This window comes from Clarias gariepinus, chromosome 3, assembly GCF_024256425.1.
Source record: "Clarias gariepinus isolate MV-2021 ecotype Netherlands chromosome 3, CGAR_prim_01v2, whole genome shotgun sequence".
Classification (NCBI taxonomy): domain Eukaryota; kingdom Metazoa; phylum Chordata; class Actinopteri; order Siluriformes; family Clariidae; genus Clarias; species Clarias gariepinus.
The window spans coordinates 699,844-711,401 of record NC_071102.1 but is presented as its reverse complement, the minus strand read 5'-3'; positions in this window follow the sequence as shown (position 1 = coordinate 711,401).

Sequence of the window (11,558 nt, the reverse complement as noted above, 5' to 3'; positions counted from 1 at the left end):
CTAATACCCCATCTCACCTACTAATACCCTTATCCCACCTACTAATCCCTCTATCTCACCTACTAATCCCTCTATCTCACCTAATAATACCCCTATCTCACCTACGCGGTTTTGTGCGGTAGCCGTAAGTACAGTTCATCATGATTCACCGCCAGTTTTGGCCTGTGATTAGGTTTTCATCTTTCTGCTTGTAAATAAATAACTGAGAACTTAAATGTCGGACCTAATGCTCACTGGTCTATATAAACATTCCTTTTTCCCATCTTTTACAGTGATAGTAGAACTAAAGAACTGCAAGCTGCAGTGACTGATTTTATCCACTAGATGGCAACTGTGTGTTAGTATTTTATGACCATACTTTAAGATAAGCGCTTTTGTGCGTGTGTGTGTGTGTGTGTGTGTGTGTGTGTGTAAGAGATTATCAGCTCTTTTGTTAGTGTAACCACTTGTGTAAGAACTGAAGAGTGACCTGCAGTAAAGGAGTCACTTAGGGTTTCAATAAGATCTTTGTTGTTTGCAGGATCTTGTAAACAGCTCATGACTGATGTTACTTCTCCTTATTCTACTACACTAGCATTAACAACTTTAATGATGTTTTAAATAATAATAATAATAATAATAATAATAACAGAAAACTTAACATAAACAGGTTTTATACTGACACTGAGCTGTGATATAACTTATAGTGCTACGGTACAATGCATGAAAATAAAAACACTAAAATTTCAAATCTTTTCTAACCAATCATAGATGAGAATAAATCAATCATAAAGCAAAATGCAGTATTTCCCAACTTCATATCATTTGTAAACAGATTTGCCCGGATTTTATTCACCTTCTATACAGCCCATCCTGTGTACAGTACAGGGTCACGGGGGGACAGAAGCCTCTTTCAGGAGAGTTAGAGCACCCTGGACAGGGTGGCAATCCATTGCAGGGTGTACACGCCCACAAACACACCCAGCACAGGCAATTTGGAAAAAACCAATTAGCCTAATCTGCATGTTTTTGGACTGTGGAAGGAAACCAGAGTACACAAAGGAAACCCACCAAGCAGAGGAAGAACATGGGGCAAACTCCACACACACACTGACACCAAGAAAGGAATTGAATTTTTAATAATTTTCTTTTAAAATATTTTATTAATAAATAAACAAAAACGAAGAGACGAAGAAGACTTCCAAAACCAAACAACTGAAAAAGGTTAGAAATTGTCTAACACTGACTCAGACCTCTTACTTAATAATCAAAAGTAATAAAAAGTAAGTAATAGTTTCAAATAATTATTCAATAATGGACACAAACAGCAAAAAAGCATGATAATAATAATAATTATAATAATTATAATAATAATAATCATGCTTTTTTGCTGTTTGTGTCCAGCGTTTGACCACCTGTCACATCGTGCGCGCTTTCACTTTTAAAAATGCAGTGTTTATTCAGCAAGTATATATTTGTGCTGGGTTTTTTTTTTTTTTGAGGTTGGGGGACGACGACGACTGATTTTACATTTTGTCTGATTTGTAAAATCCGCCCCTCTTTATGATTTTCAATTAAATTAAATTTTATTGGTATAGCACTTTTAACAATTGACGTTGTTGCAAAGCAGCTTTACACAATCAAAAGAATTAAATGATCTGTGTATATTATGCACTGGAAAAAGTGTTTCTTTGGATCAAAGTAAAAAATTTGCATCAACTTGTTACATCTAATTACTTTGCTTTTATCAACCTTAAATTTTTACCTTGATGAGAATGAACTATCCATTACTTAGCTTAACCAAACAGTATTTTAAAAAGTTTTTAAGTTTAATGAAATCTTACATTATAGTTTGATGTAATGTTTTATCTTTGTATAAACCTAATTATTTTACTTAACATATATACAAAAATATCCAACTAAATACAATTTAAAATATTAATGTAATATTAAAGAAGTTATTTACCTTTATGATGTGTAATTTTATCATCTAAGATAAATGACTCAAGCAAGTTATTCTGTTATAATACAAATGTTTCTATAATGTGTACGGTACCCTCAAATACACACTAACAATGTAAACATCATAAACTTGACAATTTTCGTTAAAACATTTCTACAATGTGTATCTTATTGTTCTAAAAACAGACTGTATAACAGTAATAATCAAAATAATTGTATAAGTTTGTATGAAATGTGAATTTGTATGAATCAAAATGGTCAGTTTGTCCCTGGTGAGCAAGCCGAGGGCGACAGTGGCAAGGAAAAACTCCCTGAGATGGTAATAGGAAGAAACCTTGAGAGGAACCAGACTCAACAGGGAACCCATCCTCATTTGGGTGAAACAGAAAGCAGGAAATGATCTGCATTTATACAGTGTGTAGGGTGGGAGGCAGTTCAGCTATAATAGCTGATGTTAATTGATGTTAATATGGAGTCCAGGTAGTTATTAAAGACCCAGGTAGACTCGTAAGAATTTCCGGTCCTGAACTATCGAACTGTCAAGTCCCCAAAGAAACAGTTGCCAACACCAGTCAAGGCCAGAACCATCTTTTAGGTAGAGAGAATCATCCCCAGACACCAGACGCATCCCAAAGAGACACCTGGGGCATCCATGTGACGAGATCTCCAACCAGAAGCGGGGCACCAGGATGGGTCAGACATGATGTTCCCATAGCGTTTTCACGCAGCATTGAGTGTAGCCTTTGAAAGGGATAGACAGTTAGTTGTTATTTTAAGACACAGAGGTAAGCCTTTCTGTAATAGTTCTAAATGTAAAAGATTTTCTAACCAATCACAGGAAAAAAAAAAAAACAATTATATAGCAAAAGGTGGGATTTCCCAACCTCATGTAAACTTGTGAACAGATTTGCAATAACTAAACTTCTATACCACTTATCCTGTGTACAGGGTCACAAGGGGCCTGGAGCCTATTCCAGGAGACTTGGGGCACATTCGAGCTTTGTGACATGGTGCATTATGCTGCTGGAAGTAGCCATCATAGGATTTGTAAATGGTGGTCATAAAGGGATGGACATGGTCAGAAACAATGCTCAGGTAGCCTGTGGCATTTAAACGATGCCCAATTGGCACTAAGGAGCCTAAAAAATGCCAAGAAAACACCGCTCCCACCATTACACCACCACCAGCAGCCTGCACAGTTGTAACAAGGCATGATGGATCCATGTCCTCATTCTGTTTACTAATTCTGACTCTACTATTTGAATGTCTCAACAGAAATCGAGACTCATCAGACCAGGCAACATTTTTCCAGTCTTCAACTGTCCAATTTTGGTAAGCTCGTACAAATTGTAGCCTCTTTTTTTCTATTTGTAGTGGAGATGAGTGGTACCCCGTGGGGTCTTCCGCTGTTGTAGCTCATCCGCCTCAAGGTTGTGCGTGTTGTGGCTTCACAAATGCTTTGCTGCATACCTCGGTTTTAACGAGTGGTTATTTCAGTCAAAGTTGCTCTTCCATCAGCTTAAATTAGTCGGCCCATTCTCCTCTGACCTCTAGCATCAACAAGGCATTTTCGCTCACAGGACTGCCGCATACTGGATGTTTTTTCCTTTTCACACCATTCTTTGTAAACCCTAGAAATGGTTGTGCGTGAAAATCCCAGTAACTGAGCAGATTGTGAAATACTCAGACCGGCCCGTCTGGCACCAACAACCATGCCACGCTCAAAATTGTTTAAATCACCTTTCTTTCCCATTCTGACATTCAGTTTGGAGTTCAGGAGATTGTCTTGACCAGGACCACACCCCTAAATGCATTAAGGCAATTCCCATGTGATTGGTTGATTAGATAATTGCATTAATGAGAAATTGAACAGGTGTTCCTAATAATCACCTTGCAAGCATTTCCTTCATTATTCTCTTTTAATATAATTCATTAACAGATAAACAAAAACTTAATACTTTAGATATTGTCTAAAACTGACATAAAGGTAAAGAAAAGGATTTTTTTTTTTCTGCTTCCATATCCCTCAAGAGGCTCAGTAAGAACTAAAGGTACTTTATGTCATGCTCTCTGGGTGATTAAACGGACCCAAATGCAGGTATGGGTTTAAACACTATTGAGTCTCTTTTTATTTTTCTTACTTTTCTCACGTATATTGAGCTTTTCATACAAATTTATAATAACCAACAAAAGAAAAGAAAACAAACACAAAACGGGGCTTTAACGAAGCCTCCTCAGACTGGGTCTGCAGGCGGGTACGAACACACAAGAGTTACACAAAACTAACATAAAAGTCACGAGGGCTTTACGCTGCACTCGGCTTGCGTCTTGACCGTGACCTTGACCGTACTGCCTGGTTACACAGGCCTTACCCCGACCCTGCAGACTCGGCTTAGTCCTTAAGAGAGAAACATGAAAGACTGGATTAATGCGCATATGAGAAGGGAGTTTAAGTTTAAAAGAAACGGGGTTAACCTGGGAAATAATGGGAAATGGACCGAAGTACCTTGGGAAAAGCTTGCGACAGGGAAGGTGGAGGTGTAGGTCCTGTGTCGAGAGCCATACTTGATCACCTACCTGGAGCGGAGGACTTTCCTTCCTTCGTCTATCAGCAAATCTTTTGGACCGGGCGACTGCTCTAGAGATTTGCGTGTGTGCGTCTTCCCAGACTCTTTCCACTTTTTTAAACCACTTATCCACCATGGGTACCTCGGTGGGAGTAACATCCCAAGGATCCAGCGGAGGTTGATAACCAAGTGCACACTGAAACGGCGTTAGGCCAGTTGCGGAGTGGGATAACGAATTTTGGGCGTATTCTGCCCAGATTAGACAATGAGCCCAGTCGTGCTGATGGCTACTACAGTATGCTCGAAGATATCTGCCAAGTTCTTGAACAGTCCGCTCTGCCGTGTCTATTAGACTCGGGATGATAGCCTGACGTTAGGTTAACAGTGGTCCCCAATTTCTGGAAGAACGCTTTCCAGACTTTGGCGATAAATTGAGGACCACGATCGGAAACTATATCTTCGGGTATGCCGTAGCATCGGAATACACATTCAAAAAGGGCCTCTGCCACTTGGAGGGCTGACGGGAGAGTCAAACGGGATGAAACGGCATCCCTTCGAAAAACAATCTACTACGACCAGAATAGTAGTGTACACTTTCGACACCGGCAGGTCCGTAACGAAATCCACAGCAATGTGTGACCACGGCCTATTTGGCGTCGGTAGGGGCATTCATTTACCAACGGGTAGACTGCGCGGGTTCTTAGTAGTCGCACAGATAGCACAAGACAAAACCACTGTTTTTACGGTTTCCTTCATTCGCGGCCACCAGTATTTTGGTGCGAGAAGTTTAAAAGTGCGTGTCACGCCAGGGTGCCCTGAGGACAGGTTGGTGTGAGCCTTGATAGTGACGCGAGTTTGTAATGCTTCGGGAACATAGGTTCGTCCCGGAGGGCACTCACTAGGCACAGGGTTGCGTAGTGCCCACTGAGTGATCTCCGCGTCGATGTCCCACATCACCGGAGCGACTACAAGCGGCACAGGCAAAATGGGCTCCGGATTCTCAACAGGAATCAAAGCTGGATAATAACGTGATAACGCGTCTGCTTTTTTTTTTTTTGACCCTGGCCGATATGTAATATGGAAACAGAAACGCGTAAAAGACAGCGCCCACCGGGCTTGTCTAGTGTTTAATCTTTTCGCCTGTTGGATGTATTCTAAATTTCTATGATCGGTGAGGACCACGAAAGGATGTTTGGCTCCCTCTAGCCAATGTCTCCACTCCCCTAACGCCGCTTTAACTGCAAGCAGTTCCCTGTTGCTGATATCATAATTTTGCTCGGCAGGGTCAGTTTGCGAGAGAAAAACGCGCAAGGATGAAGTTTTTCAGGTTGGCCGTGGCGCTGTGACAGCACCGCCCCTATTCCTCCTTCGGAAGCATCCACTTCCACTATAAACGGCTTCTCGGAATCGGGAAGCCGTAAGACTGGAGCCGCAAATTTAGTTTTTTTGGCTTGCCTTTGAGTAACGAAGTGAGGGGTGCTGCCACCGAACTAAAGTTTCTAATAAAGCGCCGGTAAAAGTTGGCGAACCTCGAGAAAACTCTGTAGCGCCTTCACTGACCTGGGTACCGGCCATTGAGTCACCGCCTCTACCTTGGCTTTCTCCATCTCGACCCCCAGGGCCCTATGCGATAGCCCAGGAATGCGATCTCACGTTGGTGAAATTCGCATTTCTCAGCCTTCGCATAGAGCACGTGTGCGCGCAGACGATGCAGGACCGCGATTACATGCCTGACATGCTCAGAATATGACCTTGAGTATATCAGAGTATCATCTAAATATACTATGACACAACGGTTAAACATATCCCGAAACACGTCATTCATGAACCCCTGAAACACCGCAGGTGCGTTTACCAGCCCATATGACATTACGTTATACTGATAATGACCAGATGAGGTGTCAACGCCGGAAAAACGCCGTCTTCCACTCATCGCCCTTACGCACACGAACGAGGTTGTAAGCGCTGCGGAGATCGAGTTTTGTAAAGATGGAGGCACCTCGGAGTTGGTCGATAGCGGCCGGAACCAGTGGCGGGGGGTGCTTATATTTTACTGTTACTGCATTGAGACCTCTATAATTAATACAGGGTCTTAAGCCTCCGCCTTTTTTTATAAAAAAGAAACCTGCCAAAGCCGGAGACGTGGACCTGCTGAGTCCCTGCCTGGGAGCCTCATCCACGTATTCCTTTATTGCCCTGGTTTCTTCCAGGGACGACGGATAAATACATGAGTAAGGCGGTGCTTTCCCAGGCAACAACTCGATCGCACAGTCCCATGGACGATGGGGAGGAAGTCTCGCTGCTGCCCTAACACTAAATACATCTTTAAAATTCGCATACTCTGGCGGCACATTAAAGGACACTTTTGGGGCTTTCTATTGAAAGCCCGACTTACTGGGGCTTTCAATAGTAGTGGTTTGGACCGTTAAAGTTACAATGTTACAACGCTTTACAATGTTTGGCACATTGCGGGGACCAAGATTGGAGGCGCGCATTTGCCCAATCAAAATTGGGATTGTGAAAACTGAGCCAGGGCAAGCCCAGCACAACGGAATGTCCGTCTGAGGGAGCACGAAGAATTTTATCTCCTCAGAGTGGCCGGGGAAAGTTAACCGAAGGGGTGCAGAGATTAGCTTAAGTGGCGAGTGTTTGAGGGTATGACCGTCCAGAGCTTTAATAGATATCGGGCACGGAAGCTTTGACACTGGAGCTTGCAGCGCGGAAAGGACAGAACATGAGATGAGATTACCAGCCGACCCGGAATCTATTAGGGAAAACAGACAAGGTGTTATTATTAAATGAAAGTTGTGCTTTTAAACAAAATGGTGAGTGTGTGCGAGGTGGGGTGAGGCGAGTTACTTTCAGTAACGGACAGGAGCTGACTCAATGCGTTCCCCCCCTAACAGTACAAACACAGTCCTGCCGTCATTCGTCAGGCTTTCTCAGTCGCCGGGAGACGAGATTTGTTCACATCCATTGCCTCAGTCGAGGACCCCTCGCGTTCGGGAGGCTGCAGCTGATGAGGACTCACTTTGCGGCGCGGCTCGGGACGTTTCGATAAGTGGAGTGGTGGACGGCGCTGCTGGTTTCGTAGATGCTGGTCAAGCTTGATAGCTAGCGCAATGCATTCTTCGAGAGAAAGATCCGCATCCCGGCATGCCAGTTCTAGTTGGATATCTGGATTTAGTCCATCTCAGAATCTTGCCAGCAAGCTTTTTTCACAGCAGCCGCTTTCAGCGGCTAATACCTGGAACCTCACCGCATACTTCCCCGGACTGTGGTGGCACAGGTGTGACAGCAGCAGTGTAACCTGGGTGATTTACAAAATAACAGAAGTTCTGAGAATAAACACTTCCTTTATTTCTCTATATAATCCCCTGCTACACTAATGCACTTATCCTAGTGTTTCACTAGTGATTGGACACCATCAAGGTAGAAAGTTTTCTCAGTATGCCAGAGCCATGATCGGACTGTCTGCTTCATGTTTTGAACACGGGACTCCCAGGAACTCCTTTAACATCCCAAAAGTGGAAATGTCTTAAAGAGTGGTCAGGACTGTATGGGGGATGTGGCGATAACTCCCAGCTGAGTTTAAGTAATGTGTAAGTGGTGTTGGTAAATGAGTTTGTGTACAGTTCACACAAACAATCTCTTCGGCAAACAGTCTCTTCTGCAAAGTTCTCTGTCGATTTTCAAGGGTCAGGCATTCCACTCGCTGAATGTTCACAGGAACACCTTCAGTGGGCATCGTCATTCACAGACATATGGGTTGGTGTGAGGGTTGGTGTCTTTAGCATTTGCCATTCACTGTAGAGGAGCATGGTTGGTCACCAGGCTGATGTGTCACCCCATCAGGGAGAACTTCAACTCCTCTATGGCCTATTTGATGGCAAGATCCTCTCACTCAATGGTGGCATATTTTTGCTTTTCTGGTGTGAATTTCCTGCTCACATACAGTATTGGATGTTCTTTATCGTTAAAATTGAGTTTGGGCATGACCACAATGGGGCTTGATCAGGGGATAGTAGACTCTTCTGTGTGTGAATTGTAATGAAAAAATCATGTAATACATTTAATCATGTAACTATTCTGATCTTTCTAGTAAGTGTGCCACGTAAGCTTTAAACGTCTTAAGTTCAAGTTCAAGTAGGCTTTATTGTCATTACAACCATATACAGTAAGTACACAATGAAACGAAACTACGTTCCTCCAGGAAACATAAATTTACAACATAAATTAACAGAAACACTAAACTAGCTAACCAAGAGGCCTAGTTAGCTGGAGAGCAGAGACAGGACAGAAAGACCTAACATAAATTACAACATAAATTAACAAAAACTAACTAGCTAAGTATAACTACAGGTTTTATAGACAACATAAAGTGCACATGCAAATGTGCAAACAAGAGCAACAACAAAGTGACAGTGCGCAACCACGACATAACAGAACATAAAATATGGTGTTGAGGTAGTGGGTCAACATAAACATTCCTTAACACAGCAACAAGAATTGAGGAATTAGTGCAAAAAGTAGTCCAGTAATGATCATTGTGCAAAAGAGGTAAACAGTGAAGCATTTACAGGTTGGTGTGTACGATAATTTGGTGGTAGGTCAGTGTGTCTGCACTTGTGTTGATTAGTCAGTCCATTCCCAATATTTTGAGGTAGTTGAGTTAAGCTGAGTGATAATGTTTGTGTTTGTGTTTGTGTGTGTGTGTGTTTGTGTTTATCAGTCCAGTCCCTTTTTGTTAAGAAGACGAATGGCTTGTGGAAAAAAGCTGTTGCACAGTCTGGATGTGTGTCCCCGAATGCTTCGGTACCTTTTTCCAGATGGCAGGAGTGTGAAGTGTGTGTGAGAGGGGTGTGTCTGATCATCCACAATGCTTGTGGCTTTGCGGATGCAGCATGTGGTGTAGATGTCTTTAATAGAGGGAAGAGAGACCCAGATGATCTTCTCTACGCTGTCCTCACTATCCGCTGTAGGGTCTTGCGGTCCGATATGGCATAATTCCCAAACCAGACAGTGATGCAGCCGCTCAGGATGCTCTCGATAGTTCCTCTATAAAAGATGGTCAGGATCGGTGGTGGAAGCTGGGCCTTCCTCAGTCTACTCAGAAAGAAGAGACGCTGTTGAGCTTTCTTGTGTAGGGAGCTGGTGTTGAGGGACCAGCTGAGGTCCTTCTCTAGGTGGACACCCAGGAATTTGGTGCTTTCGAAGATTTCTACTGAGGAGCCGTTGATGCTCAGTGGAGAATGGTCGCCTTGTGTCCTCCTAAAGTAAACAACCATCTCCTTTGTCTTGTCAACATTTAGAGACAGGTTGTTATCTTTACAACAGTCTGTTAGCCTCTGCACTTCCTCTCTGTATGCTGACTCGTCGTTCTTGCTAATGAGACCCACCACGGTTGTGTCATCAGCGAACTTAATGATGTGGTTTGAACTGTGTGTTGCTACCCAGTCGTGAGTCAGCAGTGTGAACAGCAGGGGACTGAGCACACAGCCTTGTGGGGCCCCAGTGCTCAGTGTGGTGGTGCTGGAGGTGCAGTTCCCGATCCGTACTGACTTAGACCTACTGGTCAGAAAGTCCAGGATCCAGTTGCAGAGGGAGGTGTTCAGGCCCAACAGGTTCAGCTTCCCAATCAGTTGTTGGGGGATGATAGTGTTGAATGCTGAGCTGAAATCTACAGTGGGAGCCACGTCAAACAGCCGCTTGGAGCATGACAGGTTCGTGACAGGACGATGATCGATCCGTGCACGGAATGTGATCCCCCGCGATGACGTAGTTAACGATGCCCCGCCCCATTCGCTTTCTAAAAAGATGGTTGCAATGCTGTATAATTCCGCCAGATGGAGCATTGACTGCTTCAGGTAACTGCAGTGTCCAAGCAGCTGGTTACTATATTTAATATATACAACATAACTTACGTCAACATAGTTTCATAAATAGATGATGTGGTAAAAAAGAGGGAAAAAGCGATTAATAAAACAGATTTAAATCACTCAATACACAACCCATGATGCTTATGCTATTTTTAATTAATTAATTAATTAATTAATTAATTAAACTACATATTGCAAAATTTTTAAGACATCCTTAATAATACTTAAAGACACGGTAACATCTGTAATTTATCTATACCAGTCGTTGTAGGTACGGAATACAAGTGTGGGCTACAGTATATAGAGTATTTTACATTACGGTGTATTTTATCTATTTCCGTTTAATACACTGGTAGATAATATTTTGCTGCAAAGTAAGGCTTAAAATTTAACTTCTGCTTGAGTTTGTTTTCGTTATATTTTTAATGTTTTCGCTGATAGTCAAAAATTGGCATAACAAATCGATTAATGGCGCATAATATCTGGAACAAATGTTTGTTCATACAGATCAGTATGTCTTTAGTCATTTAACCAGCATAACATTTTCCCTATCAAAGATCTGATGGGACATTAATCACTTATCACTACGGTGAACAGATGCGGCAGCAGAGACAGATTAAATTCCCATAAACATTCACACTTAAACACAATACTAACAGAACTAAACAATTCTAGACGGTCAGCGCCTGTTATCAGGACAGGAATCACCTACAGGATACTACTTTATTTTTTACCGCTTATATATTTTTGAGGAAGGAAGGAAACTCCCCCCCGTTCAATATCTAAGTAGAGTGTAACTGGATCAGCCACAAAATGCCCCCCGTCTAACTCTGATTAGGAAAAGCACACAGACACCAAACCTGTAGCACTTTGGTGTAATTTTTATTATCTTTTTAGCCATGCTGCATAAGAGATGAGTAGTGACAAATTCGTTACTTTTAATAACGTGATGTTTGATTGGATGTTATATCATTTCCAAGTTTGATAGTGTCGATTTTAGAGTGCATTATACGTGCGATGTGAAAAGGAAGTAAATAAACACGTAGCAATGCAAAGAGGACAGAGCTGCTAAATATTTAAGCAATATTAATTCAACAAAGTGTGTTCTTAATGGTTGTTGTTGCTGCTGTTTAGGTAATTGGTTCCACCGTGTTACTGCACGCAACTGTGT